This window comes from Pelodiscus sinensis, chromosome 29, assembly GCF_052426305.1.
Source record: "Pelodiscus sinensis isolate ZL-2025 chromosome 29, ASM5242630v1, whole genome shotgun sequence".
In the NCBI taxonomy this organism is placed as follows: domain Eukaryota; kingdom Metazoa; phylum Chordata; order Testudines; family Trionychidae; genus Pelodiscus; species Pelodiscus sinensis.
Window position 1 is genome coordinate 4345110 of NC_143080.1, and position 20356 is coordinate 4365465.

Here is a 20356-nt window from a genome sequence, read left to right on the forward strand (position 1 = left end):
CTCCCCCTATAGAGGGGTCCCCTCCCCATAAAGGGGGGTCCTCCCCCTATAGAGGGTCTCCCTGCCCCATAGAGGGGGGTCCTCCCCCCATAGAGGGTCTCCCTGCCCCATAAAGGGGGGTCCTCCCCCCATAGAGGGGTCTCCTCCCCATAAAGGGGGGTCCTCCCCCCATAGAGGGGTCCCCTCCCCATAGAGGGGGGTCCTCCCCCCATAGAGGGTCTCCCTGCCCCATAAAGGGGGGTCCTCCCCCCAAAGAGGGGCTCCCCTCCCCCACAAAGAAGAGCTCTCCTCCCCACTTTGGCTGTCCAATGCCCAGCAGCCCGGCTCCCCCCTCCCCGCGATGGTTTGTCCCCGCTGACTCTCTCCCCCCCCCGGCCCGTGCCGGGTGGTCTCTCCCACCGGCACGCAGGGACCCGATCCTTTCCGGGGTCAGGGGTCGCGCTGACGCCCTGTGAAAGCGCCCTATGGGCCGCGCGGGAGCCGGAAGCCGCCCGCCCAGAGTCGGGTTTTGCTTCCGGCCTGAAGCGGTTCCCGGCGCCGGGGGAGCTGCGGGGCCACAGGCAGGTACCGACGGGGCCGTCTCGGCCCGGGGCCCCCGGGGGCCCGTCTCTCCCCCCCCCCCGTCTGCCCGTCCGTCCTTCTCCCCCCCCTCGTGTCCGTCTGTCCGTCCTCCTGTCTGCGTGTCCCCCTCAGCTCTTTCCCCCCCCCCCCCGTGTCCGTCTGTCTGTCCTGCAATCTCCCCCTCCCCCACTTCCATGTGCCCGTCCCAGCGCCCTTCTACAATAACCCCCCCCCCCCGTGTCTGTCCCAACGGCCTTTATTCTCCCCCCCCCCCCCGCCTGGTGTCTGCCCCCCCCCACTTGGTATCCCCCCTCTGTTCTCGTTCCCTCATCTGTGCCTTTAATTCCTCCCCCCCACCCACAGTTGGTATCTGTCCGGCCCCTCCCAGGGCTCCCCCCCCCCGTCTGTCTGTCTGTTCGGCCCCATAGTCAGACTCCGCTGGGTGGCTTTCCCCGAGCCCGAGTCTGTCCCAGGCTTTGACCCTGCGCCTCCCGCCTGCCCCCCTTCCTGGGTTGCAGGCTGTGGTCTGTGGGGGCTGGTTAGCAGGTTGAGTGGAGCCCCCAAGTGTCAGCTCTGTCTGTTCAGCACTGTTGTCCGCGGGGCCCAGCTGACCCCTTTTCATAGCCCGCAGTGGCGCTCATTCTGTGTTGTCCTCATTGTGCACTGGGTGCTTGTCAGTCCCATGAAAAGACAGCTGGTTTGGAGAGCAGAAATAACAGTTCGCCGATTCCCACAAATCCTCTCTGGAGGTGACACAGTAATGGTGTCTGGGGTTGTGGATCTGGACTCTTGGCTTAGTTATTGTGTGATTCTGTAACTGGGCAAGTCCTATCCCTTCTCTGTATTCCAGGGTGTGTGTGATTAACTCCCCTTTTTAAATTGCTTTGAGGTCTACAGGGAGAAGGGGGGTTTGTATCATTTCCCCCGCTCATTCTCTCTGTTCTTGTGGCCCAGAAAAAGGTCTGACACACACCGGTCCCTTCTTACCAGCTATATAATGTGCTGTGGGCTCAGATTCTTTTTTCCCCTCCATTAATTTCTGTGGATACCACCAGTGTTTATTGCAAATGTTACCATTCTACTGATTCATGGTAGTGTTACAAATTCCCAAACTTCTAATGATTGGAGTTTTAAAAAATATGAACACTTACAATGTGCTTGTCACATGTTTCTTTTAATTTTGTTATAAGCATTTCTCACAGCTCTATGAATAAATGTTCAATCTTTCCAGTCAGTCTTGAGACATTTCCACTTCTAATTTTTTCCAGTGTTTAAAGTTTGGCTTCAGCCATTCGGGAGAACGTATTGGGTTTCTATTGGAATTTTTAAAAACGTATGGAACTTAAAATCAGAGCTAGATTTGACCCTTTTACCTTTTTGTCGTAGCAGGAAATAAAACAAACAAACAACCGGTACTACTCTTATTTTGGTATTGCATTAGAGCATGAGGCCACGTTCGGAGTTGGATCCCCATTGTGCTTTTGGGTGCTGTGGTGTTTAAATTATTAGGCTGTTAGGACAGGAGCTGTTTCTGTTTGTCTAGCCTAAGAAGGCTCCAGTCTCTCTAGATATTTACATGATCCTCATCCCATGACATATCTTTGCAGCATCACAGTGAGGAAGGGAAATGCCCACAGGAAATGTTTTGTGATTTGCCCAGAATTACACAGGTGGTCTGGAGCTAAACGGGGATTTGAACCCAGATCTTCTGAGTCCACATCCAGTGCCTTATCCCTTAGAATGATCATCCTCTAGAACAGTGGTCCCCAACACAGTGCCCGCGTGTTCCATGGCACCCGCAGGGGCATTTATGTGCACCCTCTGAAACATCTCATAGACTCATAGACTTTAAGGTCAGAAGGGACCATTATGATCATCTAGTCTGACCCCCTGCACAGTGCAGGCCACAGAATCTCGCCCACCCCTCTTAGAATAATCCTCTCACCTATGTCTCAGATATTGAAGCCTTCCAATACTTTGAAGGCCCCAACATGCAGAGAGTCCTTCAGCTGTGATCTGTGCCCAATGCTACAGAGGAAGGCGAAAAACCTCCAGGGCCTCTGCCAATCTACCCTGGAGGAAAATTCCTTCCTGACCCCAAATATGGCGATCAGCTAAACCCTGAGCATGTGGGCAAGACTCACCAGCCAGACACCCAGAAAGTTCCCTATAGCAACTCCTATCATCCCTCCATTGACCTATTTCCAACTGGAAATGAATGGTCAATTAGTTACCAAGATCATGTTATTTCATCCAACCATCCCCTTATCATAGAATCAGAACTGGAAGAGACCTCAGAAGGTCGTCAAGTCCAGCCCTCCGCTCTAGGCAGGACCAATCCCATCTAAATCAACCCGGCCAGGGCTTTGTCAAGCTGAGACTTAAACACCTCTAGGGATGGAGACTCCACTACTTCCCTAGGTAACCCATTCCAATGCTTCACTACCCTCCTAGTAAAATAGTTTTTCCTAATATCCAATCTGGACCTCTCCCACCACAACTTGAGACCATTGCTCCTTGTTCTGCCATCTGTCACTACTGAGAACAGCCTCTCTCCATCCTCTTTGGAACCTCCCTTCAGGAAGTTGAAGGCTGCTATCAAGTCCCCCCTCACTCTTCGCTTCTGCAGACTAAACAGACCTGGTGTGCGGCACATGTGCGGTGACGGCCCAGAGCACGTGGCCGGCCTCTGTCCCGGGCTCACGGCACATATGCGGTGACGGCCCCGCGTGCAGGGTGCATGGGCGGCCCCTGCCCCAGGCACGCAGCACGTGTGCGGTGCTGGCCTCGGGTGCATGGCACGTGGGCGGCTCCGGCCCCGGGCATGCGATGCATGTGTGGCCCCATCTCCGGAAGCGTGGCACGTGAGCAGCCCTGCCCATGGACGACCGGCTTGTGAGTGGCCCTGCACTCGGGCGCACGGCAGCCACGAAAGGTTGTGGACCACTGCTCTAGATGCTGCAGGATTACAAATGAGAATTAATATTAACTTAGTTAAGAGTAAATAGTACATGGAGATATTGCCCCTGCCACATAGATACACTGGTTGAACTTCTCTAGTCTGGCACTATTGGGACTTGACTGGTGCCAAACCAGAGAATTTGCTGAACCATGGGAGGACAATGTATCCCCCTGCATCCCCCTCCTGTTCTGAAATGTGATTTGTCCTTTTCATATGTGTTCTTTTTTTTTTTTTTTAATTGTATCCTTTGGTATATATGGTTGTGACTATTTTCTTCCACTATTTGATCTGAGGAAGTGGGTCTGGCCCACGAAAGCTCATCATCTAATAAACCATCTTGTTAGTCTTTAAAGTGCTACATTGTCCTGCATTTTGCTTCGGAGGACAATGTGGTCTTGTAGTATTACCAACACTTCCACTGCTTTAGGCTCTTGGAAAACATTTAGGGGCAAACTAGAGCTAAACAAGAGCACAGAACACCGAGAACAAGGACTGGTAGCCGTAAACAAACTTTCTGGGACCGTGGGAAACTTGGCCACACCAGACATCTGACTAGTTAAAATTGTGCCGGACTAGAGTGCCGGATTACAGAGGTTCAACCTGTACTGACCCTGCTGCAAAGGGCTTACAGTCTGGCTAGACAAAGCAGATAAAAGGCAGGGGGAAAGAGGCAGATCCGATGAGTAAAATCACATTTTCTTATAGTCCCCATTAGCTATTGATGACTAGATAAAACGGAGAGTAAACGGGGACACCCGTTGTCTAAAAGAGAAGCCATGCTATGGTTTAATGTTCTCACTGTGAATCTTGATTGACAATGGAATTTGATGTTTGGGTGGAGGGAGAAACTGGTGATTGTCAACGATCTTCTGTTTTTAATCAAACCCTTTGAAAGCTGCTTTATGCGCTAATTCGCCAAGGGCGCCGTTACATTTCAGTGGCTTAAAATAATCTGATTTTTTTTTTGGCAGTCCTGATAATAAACAGGAGAGCCAACTGAGCAGGGAGATGAGGGGAGAGCTCTGTAGACAGTAAACATTTATTAGGAGCATGCAGAGGCAGAGAGATGTGGAGCTAAAAGCTGTAGCAGGCAGCGTTTGCTAATGCTGCCTTGCACTACCAGCCAAAGACCTCCGGGTGCTATTATAAATATTAACTAGTTAAGCTTCCCGACCTTTGCTGGCAAGCGGTATCACATCCTGTCTACAGACAGGGGAACTAATGCATATAGAGATGAAGCGATTTGCTTAAGGTCACGCCTAATCATTGGTAAACACCAGAAGTCAGTTCCTGACTTGTAGAACCCCTCCTCTCTCCGTTTAACAACACTTGCCAGACAGGATAAGCCACGAATATCCCTAGAGCTTGTGGTGTCTTCCACAGCCGATAAAGCTATGTACTGTGCAGTAATAGTCACACTCATAGGACTAATGATTGAAATGTAGCTGTGCTAGTCTGGTGTAGCTGAAACAAAAAACAGGACTATGTAGCACTTTAAAGACTAACAAGATGGTTTATTAGGTGATGAGCTTTCGTGGGCCAGACCCACTTCCTCAGATCAAATAGTGGAAGAAAATTGTCACAACCATATATACCAAAGGATACAATTAAAAAAAATGAACACACATGAAAAGGACAAATCAAATTTCAGAACAGAAGGGGAATGGGGGGGGGGAGCTAATAATGATATAATGATATTAGCTCCCCCCCATTCCCCTTCTGTTCTGAAATGTGATTTGTCCTTTTCATGTGTGTTCCTTTTTTTTTAATTGTATCCTTTGGTATATATGGTTGTGACAGTTTTCTTCCACTATTTGATCTGAGGAAGTGGGTCTGGCCCACGAAAGCTCATCACCTAATAAACCATCTAGTTAATCTTGAAAGTGCTACTTAGTCCTGTTTTTTGTTTTATCTACAACATGTAACGTGAAAGGCTGGCATTCATGGAATCGTGGCCAGTTCAATGGCATATTCTATTTGTACAGGCTTGTGTTGCAAAACATATCGTGACCCTCAGCTCTGCAAGGGAATGAGCGAGCCACGCAGCTGCAGGCTGCGTTTGTTTTTTTTCTTGGCACTCTTTTTTTGAAAAAAAACTCTAAATACTCCTATTGTTTCCGTTTTCTGAGGGTGCAGAGACATTCCACAGAGGTTTGACTATGTTTATACCAGGAGAATGACTCATTTTAAGAAATGGTTTTCTTACTTATCAATTCAATTTTGTTCGTACTGAGGGCAAACATTTAAAAAGCCTTAGTGGGCTGTAATTGACCCTCATTTGTCCTGTCGCCATTAGCTATCAAGCCTTGTTAAAAATCGTATTAGTTAACGGGTTTTCCACTGTGCTGCGTAGTCATCCTCTCGGAACCTGTAGTTCTCCACTTTCCTGTTCTTGCATGTAGCTGCCCTTGCTTTTTATGGGAGTGCAGCATTTCTCAAAGTGGTCTGCAAAACCTCTCTGAGAAACCTGCCAGCCGGCCACTCCGGTGTGTTTATTTACCGGCTCCGTGGCCGTGGAGCCTTGTGGCTCCCATTGGCTCCAGTTCGCCAGTGGCAGCTAAGGGGAGCCCGTGGTTCTCCTCCTCTTAGCTGCCAACAGCAAACCAGAGCCAATGGGAGCTGCGAGGCTGGTAAATAAACACGCTGGAGCGGCCAGTTTGCAAGTTTCTTAGGGTGGTTTCACGGACCTTTTGGAGAAACACTGAGCTAAGTTCAAGGCTGGAGGGCAGTTCTTTCAGGGGGCTGCCTGTCCAACCGGACCAGTAGCTTCCCTTCTTTCTAAGCCTGCTTTCCCTCGTGCCCGACCTCTGCGGATGCACCTTGCCCATGCTTCTTAGAATCCCTGCACTGCAGGTGTGTTGGATAGGTCTGCTTTTGCCATTGCTGCTAATGATTTTTCACTTGGTGCTGTGACGAGTATTGTCCCAACTTGAGTGCGGTTTAAACTTTGCAGTGCAAGGAGATGGCTGCTGCCTGTCTTTGAGCTTTCAGACCAATGCCGTGCTCCTAGGACGGCACGCCTTCTGTTGATCTACTCGACAGCAAAGACGCAAAGGTATGCTTTGGCCCTGGCAGCAACGGCATGCGCAAACAAAACTTTGTGGTGACTTTCGCAACTATCCCCACCTTGCAGTGACGCTGGTTAAAGTCTCGCGAGGAGGGCCACTGACCCACAGAAAAATCAGTCGGGGGACCACATACAAGTGAGAAGAAAAAAAAAAAACCCTCAGTGACACCCCCCTTGCATTCCAGAGCCTAGAGGATTCCAGTGGGGCAGAGGGTGTGCTCCAGCCCCCCAGTGGGGCAGAGGGTGGCTGAAAAGCCAGCACAGGCTCCTGAAAGCTGGGGGGAGCCCTGAGCCTCGGAGGCCAGATCCTTACAAGCCGGGGGCCAAAGGTTCCTCACCCTGGTTTAGAAGAACTTTCTACTGTTCAGGCAGAATAACGTTCTTCCCGTGTTTATAAATCGGAACCTTTCTAAGTGATTGTGTCACATGGCTCACCATAGGAGCTGAGCACCCAGCGAAAGGTGATCCTGTTATAGTAAAGGACGCAAGTCAGAGGAGTTTTTAAAATCTCCATTAAAAATCCAGTGAAATCTGAGCAGTTTCCTTACTGGGTGCTTTGTCCTGGATGCATGAAACTTCCCAGACAAACTTCCCCCATTCTGAGCAGTGTGCAAACCGAATCCAAGCTCTCGAGTGAATAAGTTGTCTATTGGTAAAATTAATGGCAGATTAAATTTTGATGAAATAAAAGGAAGTGCTGTTTGGCATGGAGCATAGTCAGCCTGTGGCAGTCACAATTCCAGGAAGCTAGTGGCAAACTGGATTTCATCCAGGGCTTCATAATAACATCTCAAGTGCTAGCGTGAGGCCTGATGGGGTCATAAAAGTTCTCCGCCCAGGAACCCCCTAATGCTCGGAGTATTTTGTGGATAGGAGATGAATTTTATCTCCTTTGAAAGCATCTGATACTGGCCACTGCCAGAGGCCAGACCCGTAATGGGCTAATAGCAGATCTTGTGTTTCTTAAACCTACTTGCAGTTAAACTTAATCTGTTGCATGTTTAATTCTAATCTTTACATGAGGCCCTGAGAGTCTGCTCATTAAGGTCTGTCTCCAAACTCAAGGTGGCAGCTGCTGGGGATTGTTAATGAAAACAGTGACTAATTACATCAGACCTTGAGGTTTCATCACACAGTTGTGAGACCTTGAGTTGCCAGTCTGCATGTTGGTGTGTTGCAGCTGATCGATGGCATGGAAATCAGCCTTCCTGAATATTTAGGCAGGGTGTTTTTTTTTTCTGCTGACTTGCAGGCGCTGGGCTGGGAGGGAAGTGGTCGGTGTCAGACAGGAAACTCCAGGGGAGTTGGGGAGGCTAGACTCAAAATTGCTGTGATCAGAGAGCTCGGTGGAGTGGGTGTGAATCAGAGGCTCAAACAACTACGTTCCCACTGCAGCCTTCTGAAAATTGTTTTGCCAGTGTGAAGGGCTAATGAGGCGGCCACGCTGGGGGGTCTTAGTTTGAATGGGGGTGACTGCAAATTGGAAGCAGACGGGCTACGGTAGTTTTCAATAAAGAAGGTATGTAGATGTGGCTGTGTAGTGGGATTATGATTTTTTTCGATAGGTTTCGAGCGATGTTGGGAAAATGGGGTGAGGCATGAGGCTTTCGCGGGAGGCTGTTTTGATCCCTTGGTTGCAGGACATGGTGGAGAAGTGCCCTCTGTCTTTACAGTGCGTCTGCCGTTGGCACGGCGCTTTGAAAGCACCCGTTCTGCACAGACAGTGGTCAAACTTTGCCGTGCTCTGGGACTGGTGAGCCCTGGGCGTGCCCAGAAGGCCCAGTAACATAACCAGATGGCGGGTACTACAAAGGCGGGAGGGAGGGTTCCCTAAGAGCTGGCAGGGATCATGAGTCACGCGGCATGCTCTGTACAAAGTATTCTGCCTCTAGGAAAGGCGAGGGACTTTGCTATCTTAGGGCATGCTCAGCCGGTCCGGGTCAGCCGGCTGCATGGGTCGGAGGAAGGCTCTTGTGCATGGTGAGGTTCAATGCCAGAGGATCATTCTTGGGGTGGGGGGGGATCACCTCGTTCTGCCAGATCAGCGATACTCAGACTGAGGCTTGCGAGCTGCTAGTAGCTCTTGTAACGTGTCAACTGCGGCCACAGCACAGAATACCAAACCCCTGAATGATTGAATTATTAACTAAGCCGGAGGCTTTGGATGTGTTATTAACCAGTTGTCGTTGATCAAATAATACTTGGTCGGTTGTTTTGTTGTGAGGAAAAAACATACATCCTGTACGATCACGATAACCGTGAACAGGGAAGTCACGGCCGCCGTGGCTCTGTGGGATAATGTGGAACGCTCGTTTGGCTCCTGATCGCCTAAGGCTGGAGTATCCGTGCGCTTTGTGGCCTGGAATCAAACCCCCCTGCTCAGAGGTCCCTGTGTGGATCCAAATTAATCTCTGCCGTTCGGGTTCGGTTCCCTGACGTCCCCAGGGCCGGCGCACGGCCGGGACAGTTAGCCTGCTGATGCTGATCTATTCAGTGGCTTCGGAGCAGGGGGAAGTGGCGATATGAGGAGCGAGGAGGCTGGCCTGCCTTTCCCATACTGCTGTTGAGTCACCCCATGTGACTGGTAACCACAAGTGCTCTGTTGTCAAAAGGCCTCTGACCTAGAGTGTGGATTCAGGATCGAGAGTCCCTAGTCTGGTGTTCCTGCTGCCCTAGCTGTTGTCTGGTGGCTAGCGGAAGAAGATAAAGGGGCCTAAAGGTCACTGTTCTGCTTGTTGGGGAGGAGGGGCTCACCGCTCCAACTTGCGCTGCTGTGTGGCCGTCTTGCGTGTTTGGCCTTCCCAGGCAAGGCTTTTGGGAGATGCACCAGGAGCAAAGGCTCGGAGTTCTCCCCCGGCCTTGGGTTTTGATTCACCTCCTCTTGTTAGTGACCTGGTCCCACATTTGATTCCTGATAAGTCACGGGGCTGTGCTGCCTGGCATCTGCAGGGAGCATCTAGTTCAGGGATGGAATGGCTCACCGGGCAGGGGAAGGAGAGTCCCGTGTGGAAGCGGAGCCTGGTGGGAAGGAAGGCGGCAGCGGTGGGCCTGCTGGCGAGCTGGCTGCTCTGTGGGATTGGGACGGCTGATGGAGGGGGGGATGTCTTGGAGGAGAACGTGGCCGGTCTGCACAAAGATCTTAACTAGGAAGAGGGCTCACAAACCCACCTGTGATCAGGGCTGTGCCTGGGGATGTGAAATATCGGTTAATTGAACAGTCAAGTAACCTCCTGGATTCTTATCAGTTACTCGACTATTCTGTAGTCCCTGGGGGTGGGACCGGGGGCCAGTGCGCTCCAGCCCCACTCCAGAGGAGCCCGCTACCACCGGTTGCAGGTGGGAGCTGGTCCAAGGGAAGCCAGTTTTAAAAACCAGCCCCCCTCGTGGACCAGCTGCCTGTCGCCCTGCCGCTGCTCTGATGCAGAGGCAGCAGCACGGGGTGGCAGCAGCCCTTGTCCGGTGGGAGGACGCTGAGCTCCCAGTCCCGGCGTGAGCCCAAACTGAGCCAGGCTGCCTGGCTTCTAATATGCTTTAAATGCAGAGCCTCAGCGGGGGTAGGTCCTGGACCCAGCGCGAGCCAGGACTGAGCCAGGCTGCTAAATTTACTGGTGGGGGTCGGGGGATGCGTGCAATCTATAGCATTAACCGATAAGCTTTTGCTAATCCATTAATCGACTGCACTATTACAGCCTTAGTTGTGGCTACGACATGGGGGGGGGTGTCACCTTGTTCTTGGTGGTGGGGGGAGGAGAAGATCCGCTAATAAGGACCTGAAGAGCGGCGTGTGGTACAGTCTCGTTGGCACATCATGGGGGTTGGAGTTCAGCTGTAGCAGCAAGCCTATGCCGTGGGACGGATGACTCCTCCTATCGCTGGGTGGCCATCCCTGCTCTGGGGGACTAGGGAGCCTTGTCAGACGTGTCCCTGGGTCAGAGCTGATGGCTGCCATTCCACGCTTCGGGGTCTGAAAGGGAGCTGTGGGAGCTCTTGCTTCTCGTGGGGTGGGGGGTGGAGGCAGCTTGCGGGGCTCTGCCCTGCAGAGGAGGGGCAAAGTGTTGGTATGGAGGGACAGAATCAAGAGCACGGCTCATCTGGGCACTGGTGCGGGATACAGGACCCCCCCCTCTGGGTTAAATACAGCGCAGGCTCCCCCCTCTGACCACCGCTGCTATTTGGCCTTGTGGCACACTTTCCCTCCCAGGCTGGGCGGTCTGAGGTTTGAGTTCTCCCCTGGCTTAGGAATAGAGCCCGAGGCCTTCAGCAGCCTTGTGGCACGGAGCATGAGGCGGCTTCCCCCACGTGGTCCTTCCTCCTGCTGGGAGGCCAGGCTGCTCGCTGGAGAGAGTGGGGAGGATTTGGGCCTAGGCTGGATGGCACCTGCCTGTGGCACTGCTGGATAAGAAGGGCTTCTCCCCAGAAGAAGCTGCCTTTGCCCTGTGAGGCCATGCTGTGCAGAGCAGGCTCTGAGCAAGGTCTGGAAGTGACCCAGGGAAAGGACGGGCCTGGATTCCTCAGGGCAGCAGCGGCCACGGGGAGAGGACACCCAGGTAACCTTGTTCCTCGCTGAGCCCAGCTCACCCTCCTAACAGCCATGCTCTTTGCAAAGGCTGCAGGGCAAGGGAGGAGAATTTCTTCCGTGTTGCGCTTCTGCAGACAGCTGGGCAACTGTCCTGTCCCCCCCACCCCCCAGGTGTGGGAGCCCCCTTCAGTTAGTTCACAGGGATTTTCCCATCCCACTAGGCTCCAAGACCCTCCTCTCGAAGTAACAATCAAGCTGCTGGAGGATTTGTAGAGGCTGTGTCTGGGGCAAAGGCCCTGCCCAAAGCGTGTGGAAACCGTGAAACTTTGTATTCTCAGCCTGGAGCCAAGAACGCGATTACTGGCTCGCTACAGGAGGCCCCCGCAATATGACCGCCTGAGTTCCAACCCCCAGCACTTACAGCCGTTTTTGTAAGTGGGAAAGGGGCCGGAAACTCCCGACTTACGTCCTTGGCCCTCATTTACGACGGCGCCTACGCCCCCGACTTGCGACGCTTCCTCAGGAATGAATCGCGTTGCAAGCCTCCTGTACTTTGCTATTCGCTTTTCTCCTCCATCCTTGTCTCTGTTCTCTCACTTTACAGTTAGACTTTAGGATAGGCCTTAGCATCTTGTTTCTGGCAGCTCCCACACATACATAAAATGATCCGGAAACATTCAGAAACACGGAGCAGAGGTTAATTCATAGACTCCTAGAACTGGAAGGGACCTCAAGAGGTCATCAAGTCCAGTCCCCTGCCCTCACAGCAGACCAAGCACTGTCTAGATCATCCCTGACAGGTGTCTGTCCCACCTACTCTTAAATATCTCCAATGATGGAGATTCCACAACCTCCCTTGTCAATTTATCCCAGTGCTCAACTACCCTGACTGTTACGTTTTTTCTAATATCCAACCTAAACCTCCCTTGCTGCAGTTTAACCCATTGCTTCTTGACCTAGCCTCAGAGGCCAAGGGGAACAATTTTTCTCCCTCCTCCTTGTAACACCCTTTTCGATACTTGAAAAACTTTTTGTCCGGAAAGACTTTAAAGAGAAGCTGTAAAAGTTTGCTTTTAAAATCACACCCTACATTTTTCTAAGATTCCAGCACCAGGGGAAGCGTATTCAGTAGATAATCTTTACCTGCCTTCTGGGGTGTTGAACATTAATTAACATTTGTAAAGTGGTGCATAAGTGCTAATGATTGTTATGATCAAAAATGTAATTGCTGTGTATTAACAAAACTGTCTCTCTGTGATCCGGAGAGAGAGATGGGAGCTGTATGCTCAGGCAAAGAAACAGAGAAATCGGCAGTGTGGATTTCTTCCTAGTACAGTGGTGGTTACATTTAAAAACATGTCTATCCTCTAGGGAACCCAGGACTTTAAAAAACTTCTAGGAAACCTTCTGTAGTTCATCTCTTTGAAAGGCTCGCAGTCTAATAGTCTCTTGAGGCAGTTTGTCTTCTGACACAACTTGCTGTAAAATCTGCAACTATCAAAGGAGGTGACTTGCGAATGAGCTGTTAGCCATTTTATGAGCTGAGAACACACATCTGTAATAGGAAGTCTAGGGAGTGTGCGGCAAAGAGAAACTCTTTCTAAACTGTCGTCTTACTGCAAGACATGGCATTAACATGCAAACACCCTTGAGTCAGCAGAAGCCAGGCACTTCAGGTGGATGGTGACAGGGTAGGCCGGAAGCGTCTATCCGTGTAGGGCGTAGGCGATGACCTAACCACACTTGGATGCGAACCCCCTGCAGCGTTTTGACACGCGTGTCTCTTTCAGGCCATAACATCTGTGTGTGTGTTAGCACTTCAGGCCTCATGGGGCAGATCCGTGTGAAAGGCACTCGGCGTGTTATGCGCTCGGAACGTTTATCTGACACTTGAAAAGTCTGTCGACAGGCTTGCTTCCTATTCAGGTTCTTAGGCCAACGCGCGGCTGCAGAAAAGGAGGGGGTGGCGAGACTAGGGCGACCGGGCGCGATGCAAACCGCTCTGCCAGCGTGCCTAAACCCTGATCTGCAGCCCCATCTGCTCCTCCGGGCTTGGGCCTCTCCAACAGATGAATAGCCACGGCCACGTGTAGGCTTTGTCTACGCTACACAGCTTTCGGCAGGTTAGCCGCTGTGTACGGCCACTTTCGCCCCCCATGCGCGGCTTTGTCTGCTGACAGCGCACTGTTTACACGAGCACGTGCAGCTGCAGAACTTTTGTCATGGACAGTGTGGGGAGAGTTTTAGCACCTCTGAACAAGAAAAATGTTTGTCCATGCATCTGACAAAGTGGCTTTTACCCACAAAAGCTGATACCTAAATAGTCTTTAAGGTGCCACAGGACTCCTCTTTGTTTTTGCAGATACAGACTAATGTGGCTTCTCCTCTGGGACTTGTCTAACAAAAGTTTTATTGGCTCAGAGGGATAGCCATGTGAGTCTGTAACTTAAAAAAAAAAAAAAAGTCGTCCTGTCGCACCTTAGAGCAGTGGTTCTCAAACTTTTGGGGCTCTGGAGCCCTTTATATGCATAAAAATTGATGCGGAGCCCTAGCGGTCCACTGACTGTATGTGTTGTACTTATGCGGAGCCCTAGCGGTCCACTGATTGTATGTGTTGTACCTATCGATGTTTCCAGTTTGTCAACCTCGCGGAGCCCCTGGAGATGTCTTGCGGAGTGGAGCACAGAGCCGAGACTGCTTTGCGCCGGGTTCCCTGCTGCGCCTCTGCCTTTTAAATGTAGTAAAAGCCAGGCAGCCCTTAATACATTTAAAAGGCAGAGCTGCAGTGGTCCGCACCCGGCGTGAGCCGAGTCCCAGACCTACTCCTGCTGCGGCTCTTCCTGAGCGCCTGGCTCCTACTACTTTTAAACTGCAGAGCCAAAGTGGCCCCTTATCGACTAATTGTGTACAGGCAGTCCCCGAGTTACGCGGATCCGACTTATGTCGGATCCGCACTTACGAATGGGGCTTTCTCGCCCCGGAGCTCGCAGGCAGCGGGACCGCCCAGAGCGCAGCGGTCCCGCTACCTCCACCTCCGGGGCGAGAAAAGCTGCTCCGGGTGCCCCTGGTCTGCTGGGGACCGTCTCCAGCAGACCAGGGACACCTGGAGCAAAGCCGGGGAGGTGGAGGGGTCCCGCGCCTCTGAGGCTTTGCCAGAGCAAAGCCTCAGAGGCGTGGCACCCCGCCGCCGCTGCGGCTTTGCTCCCCGTGTCCCTGGTCTGCTGGGGGGGGGGGGGGCGCAGCTAGTGCCCCCCCCCCCAGCAGACCAGGCTTTTGTTGTGAACCCTGGGGTAGAGCAGCTGGGGTGCTGCTGGGTTGGTCCTGCAGGGACCTACCTGACAGCCCAGCTGTTCTGTCCCAGGCTCGAAATTCAGCCGCTGTTGAAACTGATCAGTGGCTGATTCCAGGAAGCTGGGGGCAGAGCAATTCTGCCTCCAGCTTCCTGTAATCAGCCCCTGGTCAGTTTCAGCAGCGGCTGAATCTGGAGCCAGTTCCGACTTACATACAAATTCAACTTAAGAACAAACCTATAGTCCCTATCTTGTACGTAACCCGGGGACTGCCTGTACTCAATACAGATTGTATTGATACAAACTCGATTAGTCATTTACTCGATATTTAGCATCCTTAGTCCAGCAATGCCCGTCATCCAGCATGATTTGAGTTCACTGGATGTCCACTTTTCATGGGTATGGCCAAGTTTCCTGCAGTCCCATAAAGTTTGTTTACAGCCACCGGTCCTGGCTCTGTGTTCTGTGCTGTGTTTTAGCTCTAGTTTATCCCCTAAACGTCTTCTAAGAACTCAGTAAGTAATGGAAGTGTTGGTGATGCTGATAGACAATATTGTCCTCCCGTGGTCCAGAAAATTCTCTCATTGGGAACTGGTCAGGTCCCAAAGGTGCCAGATGAGAGACGTTCAACCTGTAGTATCATGAACTTTCATGGGCCAAACCCACTTCATCAGATGAGCTGGACCCTGGAGTGGAGATCGGGTTAACCCAGAATTTAGAACAGTAAAAGAAGGGAAGGGGGTGTAGTACTGATGCTGATGAGGCAGCTGGACGTATCCCAGACTTCGCTTTTGACGTAAATGAGGTGTTAAATGCAGGGAAGGCTGGCTTTATAATGCAACATCCACTTAATGTCTTTATTCGAGCCCTGGGAAACATGAATGGGGGAACCAGGTCCATCCCTGGGGAAACTGGTGCTGGGTTCAGGAACAATATCAGGTTGGGCGTGGATTCTGCGCGCACTCTCTGTAATTGGCTTGTGAAATTCCTTTGTAGAAGAAGGGGACAGTTAAATCCATTAATGAGTGCCCAGGTAGGTCAGTTGCCGGCGTAGGCAGCCTCCCTGAATCCCGAGGTGCCTTTGTGTCGCAAATATTGATCTGCCACTGGCTTGGGTGAGAGGCGGCCCCCTGTCACTTGCGGCGTAAGGGCTGTATGTACATTCTTGGCATCTGAAGATGAAACTTGGCACTTACTAGTACCATATAAACACCAATTAATTCTTGCAGCACAACCGTACAGGTATCTCAGCCTCCCGAAGTGACTCAGCCATGGCCACGCAGTCAATAGCAGAGCTGGGTTTTTATTCTATGTACTATATAGTAGCATCCAGGCTCCACAGCAATAGACTGCAACCCTGATGTGCTAGGTGCTGTACAGACACCGAACAAAGGTGTTCTCCGTCTCATGAGCTTACCCTTTAAGTAGAAGAGGAGACACAACAGGTGAGTGCAGACAGAAGGGAGAACGCCAGAAGGCACTAAGAGATACCCATTGGGAAGACGGGATGGGTCTGAGCTCCCCAGTGACCTGGTTTTTGTAGGCATTGCAGCAAAGACGAGTTTCTCGAGGGATTTGGCGGGGTATAGTGCAGTAGCGGTGGGAGTGCTTACCGCGGGGAAAAAGCAAGAAGGTGCTTGTTGGGGAACTTAACAGGTGGGCGCGAGATGCTGCTGTCAGCCAGTTGGAGATGGGAGTCAGTATCTTGATCAGGAAACGGGAGACGAAGGATTGGATGAGGCTGGGTAGTTAAAGGTCTTGAAAATGAAGACAAGAGTACCTTACGTGTGCTGCAGGAGCTGCCTCTCTCCCGAATTCCTGCTCTAGTCGCTAGAAACCCTTCCTCCTCCGAGAGGGAACGCCAGTCACTGAATTATCCCAGTGTACGGTCCATGCTTGAAAAAGGAATAAGGGAGGAAAACGAACTCTGCCCCTGACAGACTGTAATAACGTTACTGCTGCTTTCTGAATGAGACGGGTATCGATCGGGTTCTCGTTTCCTGGGGCCTTGCCAATGGAATTTCTCAAGACCGCTAGTGCTGCTCCTCTTCTCCCCGCTCCTCTTTCTCAAACCCGTGCCGTTTGGCAGTTGAGCAGCCCCTCGTGAGCCGCAGCGCCAAGCTAAGGGTGTCTCTTCCGAGGGATTGAGCCGACGTCCTGCTACAGCAAGAGACTTTGGCGAACATGTGAATATGTAATAGAGCACTAGGGTGCTCGGTGATGAATCTTTCACACAGAAGAAAGCTTGTGTAAAAACAAACAAAATAAACCCTCAGGCACAGTACTGTTTAGGGTTGCCAGGTGTCTGGTTTTGAACCAGACAGTCCAGTATTGAAACTTTCTCTTTGGGAAACACATTGAGAAAATAGAAATGAGAACAGAAATGTCGGGTATTTTCTAAATCCGATGGAATGTCGATTATGATGTCATGTCAAGTGTGTCCGATATTTTGGTTGAAACCATCTGGCAACCCTAATCCTGTTGCCTCTCCAAACACCTTTGCTAATTAATAGAACCATCCGGTGCTGGTAGCACCCAGAAAAGAAAGGCCTTGCATCAGACGTTCTACTGGGGTTTGAGTTGTAATAGTGCAGACAATTAAACGATAAGCAAAAGCATATGGCAGGGGTGAGCAACCCGAGGCTCGTGAGCTGCATGTGGCTCTTCCCCTCCCCGGGGGGGTCATGCTAGATGCTGCTAGTTGCTCCACAACCTTGCCCCAGCTCTTTGTGCTGGATCCACTGCTGTCTTAGCTCTTAGGCCAAGGGTGGCCAACACATTCTGGGCACTCGGTTAATGCTGTTGACTACACGCATTCCCTCTCCCTCACCCCGCCAGTAAATTTTTTTAGAGGGCTGGCCAGCAGCCCGGCTCAGACCCAGCTGACGCCGGGTCCCTGAAGCAGCCACCACTGCACCTCTGCAGAAAAATTATTTTAGGCAGGCAGCTGGGGTCAGTCCCGGCTCCCGCCAGGTCCCGGGAGCTATCCCCGCTGTGACTCCTAAATTACTTCTTTTGCAGAGCCGCAGCGGGGGCAGTTGGCGGACGCAGCAGGGGCTGGGGCTGAGTGCTGTCCCATATTGATTAATCGTGTAGTCGACAAAAATGTGCTCGACTACACACTTAATGAATTTACACGCTTCTTGACATCCCTAATGACGTGTTCTGCTCACTTGCTTGTCCGTGTGGTGCGGTGCCTCTTCCCTGTGCTTTTGCATTCATAGCTTCAGAATTGTTTGGAGACACAAAGGGCCTCTCTCCCTCGGGCCTGTTTCTCGCTGGATGCAAGACAGGTTTGCAGAATTCCACTTGCTCTTTGCACATCTCTAGCGTTCTCTCTGCCGTTCTTAATTAGTGTGCTGGCCTCACTGCATGTCAAGTCTTAAAAAAAAAAAACTCACAGAGCTCAGGGGTGTGTTTTGGCTTTATCTAGAAGAGATTCTAGGCTGAGCAGAGTGTGGGAACTAGGCATTTCTGAATTCTTAGTCTTGGTGGCATGTGATCTTTGGACATGGTATTTTTCACCCCATAGTGGGTAATTCTATTCATGCATCAGACTGGGTGTGTGGGGGGTGGGGGGAGATGGTGAGGAACTGATGGACGATTGTGAGATACAGGCAGTCCCCGGGTTACGTACAAGATAAGGACTGTAGGTTTGTTCTTAAGTTGAATCTGTATGTAAGTCGGAACTGGCGTCCAGATTCAGCCACTGCTGAAACTGATCAGTTTCAACAGCGGCTGAATCTGGACGCCAGTTCTGACTTACATACAGATTCAACTTAAGAACCCCAGGCATCCCCAAGTCAGCTGCTGCTGAAACTGATCAGCGGCTGATTCCAGGAAGCCCAGGGCAGGGGCTTCCTGTAGTCAGCTGCTGGTCAGTTTCAGCAGCTGCTGACTTGGGGACGCCTGGAGCAGAGCAGCTGGGGTGCTGCTGGGTTGGTCCAGTAGCGCCGCCGCTCCTCGGCGCTACTGGACCAACCCAGCAGCACCCCAGCTGCTCTGCCCCAGGTGTCCTGATTCAGCCGCTGCTGAAACTGATCAGCAGCGGCTGAATCAGGACTCCTGGGGCAGAGCAGCTGGGGTGCTGCCGGGTTGGTCCAGTAGCGCCAAGGAGCGGTGCTGCGGGACCAACCGGCAGCGCCCCACCTGCTCTACCACAGGCCCGGGGCTTTGCTCCGTGTCTCCCTAGTCTGCTGGGGGTGGGGGGGGGCGCACTAGCTGTGTCCCCCCCCCAGCAGACCAGGGAGACGCTGAGCAAAGCGGAGGAGGACCCGGGCGGGACCGTGGCGCTGATCTGGCTCCTCTCTCTGGCTCCGCCCAGCAGACCAGGGAGAGGCAGAGCAGCTTTTCTCGCCCCGGAGGACGGGGGCGGCGGGACCGGGAGTCCGCCGCTCCTGTCGTCCGGGGAGAGAAAATCCCCGTTCGTATCTGCGGATCCTATGTAAGTCGGATCCGCGTAACTCGGGGACTGCCTGTACTTGAAAGCTGCAGAGGACTGTAAGTGCGAAGTGGCGCTTGAGCTGAGAACGCAATGACACTCTAATTAGAGACTGCGGCCCTGTGTGTGCACCTCCATCTGTTGTTTAGCACTCACAGGTGTCTTAACCTTTGCAGCTGGAGACTCTTCCCCCATCGCCCCTAGAAGAGGAAGGGCTTGTTCCTGCTGTTTATACCAAGTGCCGTCTTTCTCCGAAAGTGCTGCCGTTGTCAGAAACGTGACTGTGAAAGTGACTTGTATGGCTCCCTGGTGATTCCCTCCTTGGCCCTGTCCTGTCCTACAGCGACCCTCGCAGCTGAGGAATGAGATGGGGCGCCATCAGTGGTAGAACATGATGGCTTCTTGCATGTATGGACAGGAACAATATGTTTCAGCAGTGTTAAGGAATGTCTTTTATTATCGGTACCAGTCACAGGTATTGCACCTTGGCCTAGGGAAGTTGGTGGCTAACTGGTCCCCCAGCCCAGCCCGAGCAGCCCCCCACCTGGAAGGGGATCCCATTTAAATTTGACATCCCTAACCTAAGAGCTGTCATGGGCTTATCAGGTGCTGTTGCTCTCAAGTCTTAAGCCATCACCTGGCTTAGGGGTATCCCTTGATTCTCCCCCTTTCAGACCAGGCCCTAGCGCTGACTGTGATGGCCTCAGCAGGTTGCACATAGGGTGGGTAGACGCTAAAAACCTACGTCCAACGACAACTGCTGTACTTACTGCGGTGGTACGTGTTCACGCTGCCCTTGTTTTAAGGGCGGGGTGGGGGGCTCCCAGTGGAGAGTAGGGTTCAGGTGGGCCCATCCCAGCAAGGATCCATGCAGTTAACAAGAATGACAGCCAATATACGTAGCCTCCTGTGTCTACTGGTCACAGCATCCCCCTATGGTCGCCGACGTAAGCCCAACGCGTCTCGGGGCGGTGGTGGTGTATCAGCCTAGTGGGGCATTGGCGGTGTCGGGAGCCAGGCCGTGATACAGGCACTACCTTAATAAAGTCCACATAAGCATCAGCTTTTTGACCTCCTTATCTCTGGCCTTCCTCTTGATTGGTACTCCTTTCTTTCCCTGTGCCTGTATATTTATACCTGCCTCTGGAATTTCCACTACATGCATCTGAGGAAGTGGGTCTTTGCCCACGAAAGCTTATGCTCCAATACATCTGGTAGTCTATAAGGTATCATTGGGCTTCTTGTTGTTTAGATTCAGACTAACACGGCTGCCCCTCTGATTCCTGTAAGCAAGCATCAGCCGATCTCTGGAGCCTGCCGAGCTGTAGGCTCAGACCTGAGTCTCTTCCCTGAGAGTGGTTAATGCAGCGACCAGAGAGCCTGCGCACAGTGAAAATAATTAGAGAGAAAACATCTTAAACAATGAAACGGCCAGGACACACCTCTAGGTTTACCCCGGGGCCTGCCATTCCCTGAGTGTGGGAGGGCCCAGCGTCTTCAGATTCCCTCTGCGTGC

The 20356-nt window shown here is 52.0% G+C and overlaps 1 protein-coding gene across 4 annotated transcripts in view; it reads left to right on the plus strand.

The window, feature by feature from the left end:
* The first annotated feature begins 406 nt into the window (after nucleotides 1-406).
* STARD3 (StAR related lipid transfer domain containing 3) overlaps nucleotides 407-20356 on the plus strand; it is a 40494-nt gene continuing 20544 nt past the window's right edge. Inside the window, exon 1 of one of the 4 annotated variants that reach the window (XM_075911660.2) lies at nucleotides 407-560. The gene's annotated coding sequence lies outside the window, so the exon portion shown is untranslated. Of the gene's footprint in view, nucleotides 565-7894; nucleotides 8110-8545; nucleotides 8571-20356 lie in introns of those variants that run through there. The other 3 variants (XM_075911661.2, XM_014570636.4, XM_075911662.2) reach the window with 3 other exon arrangements.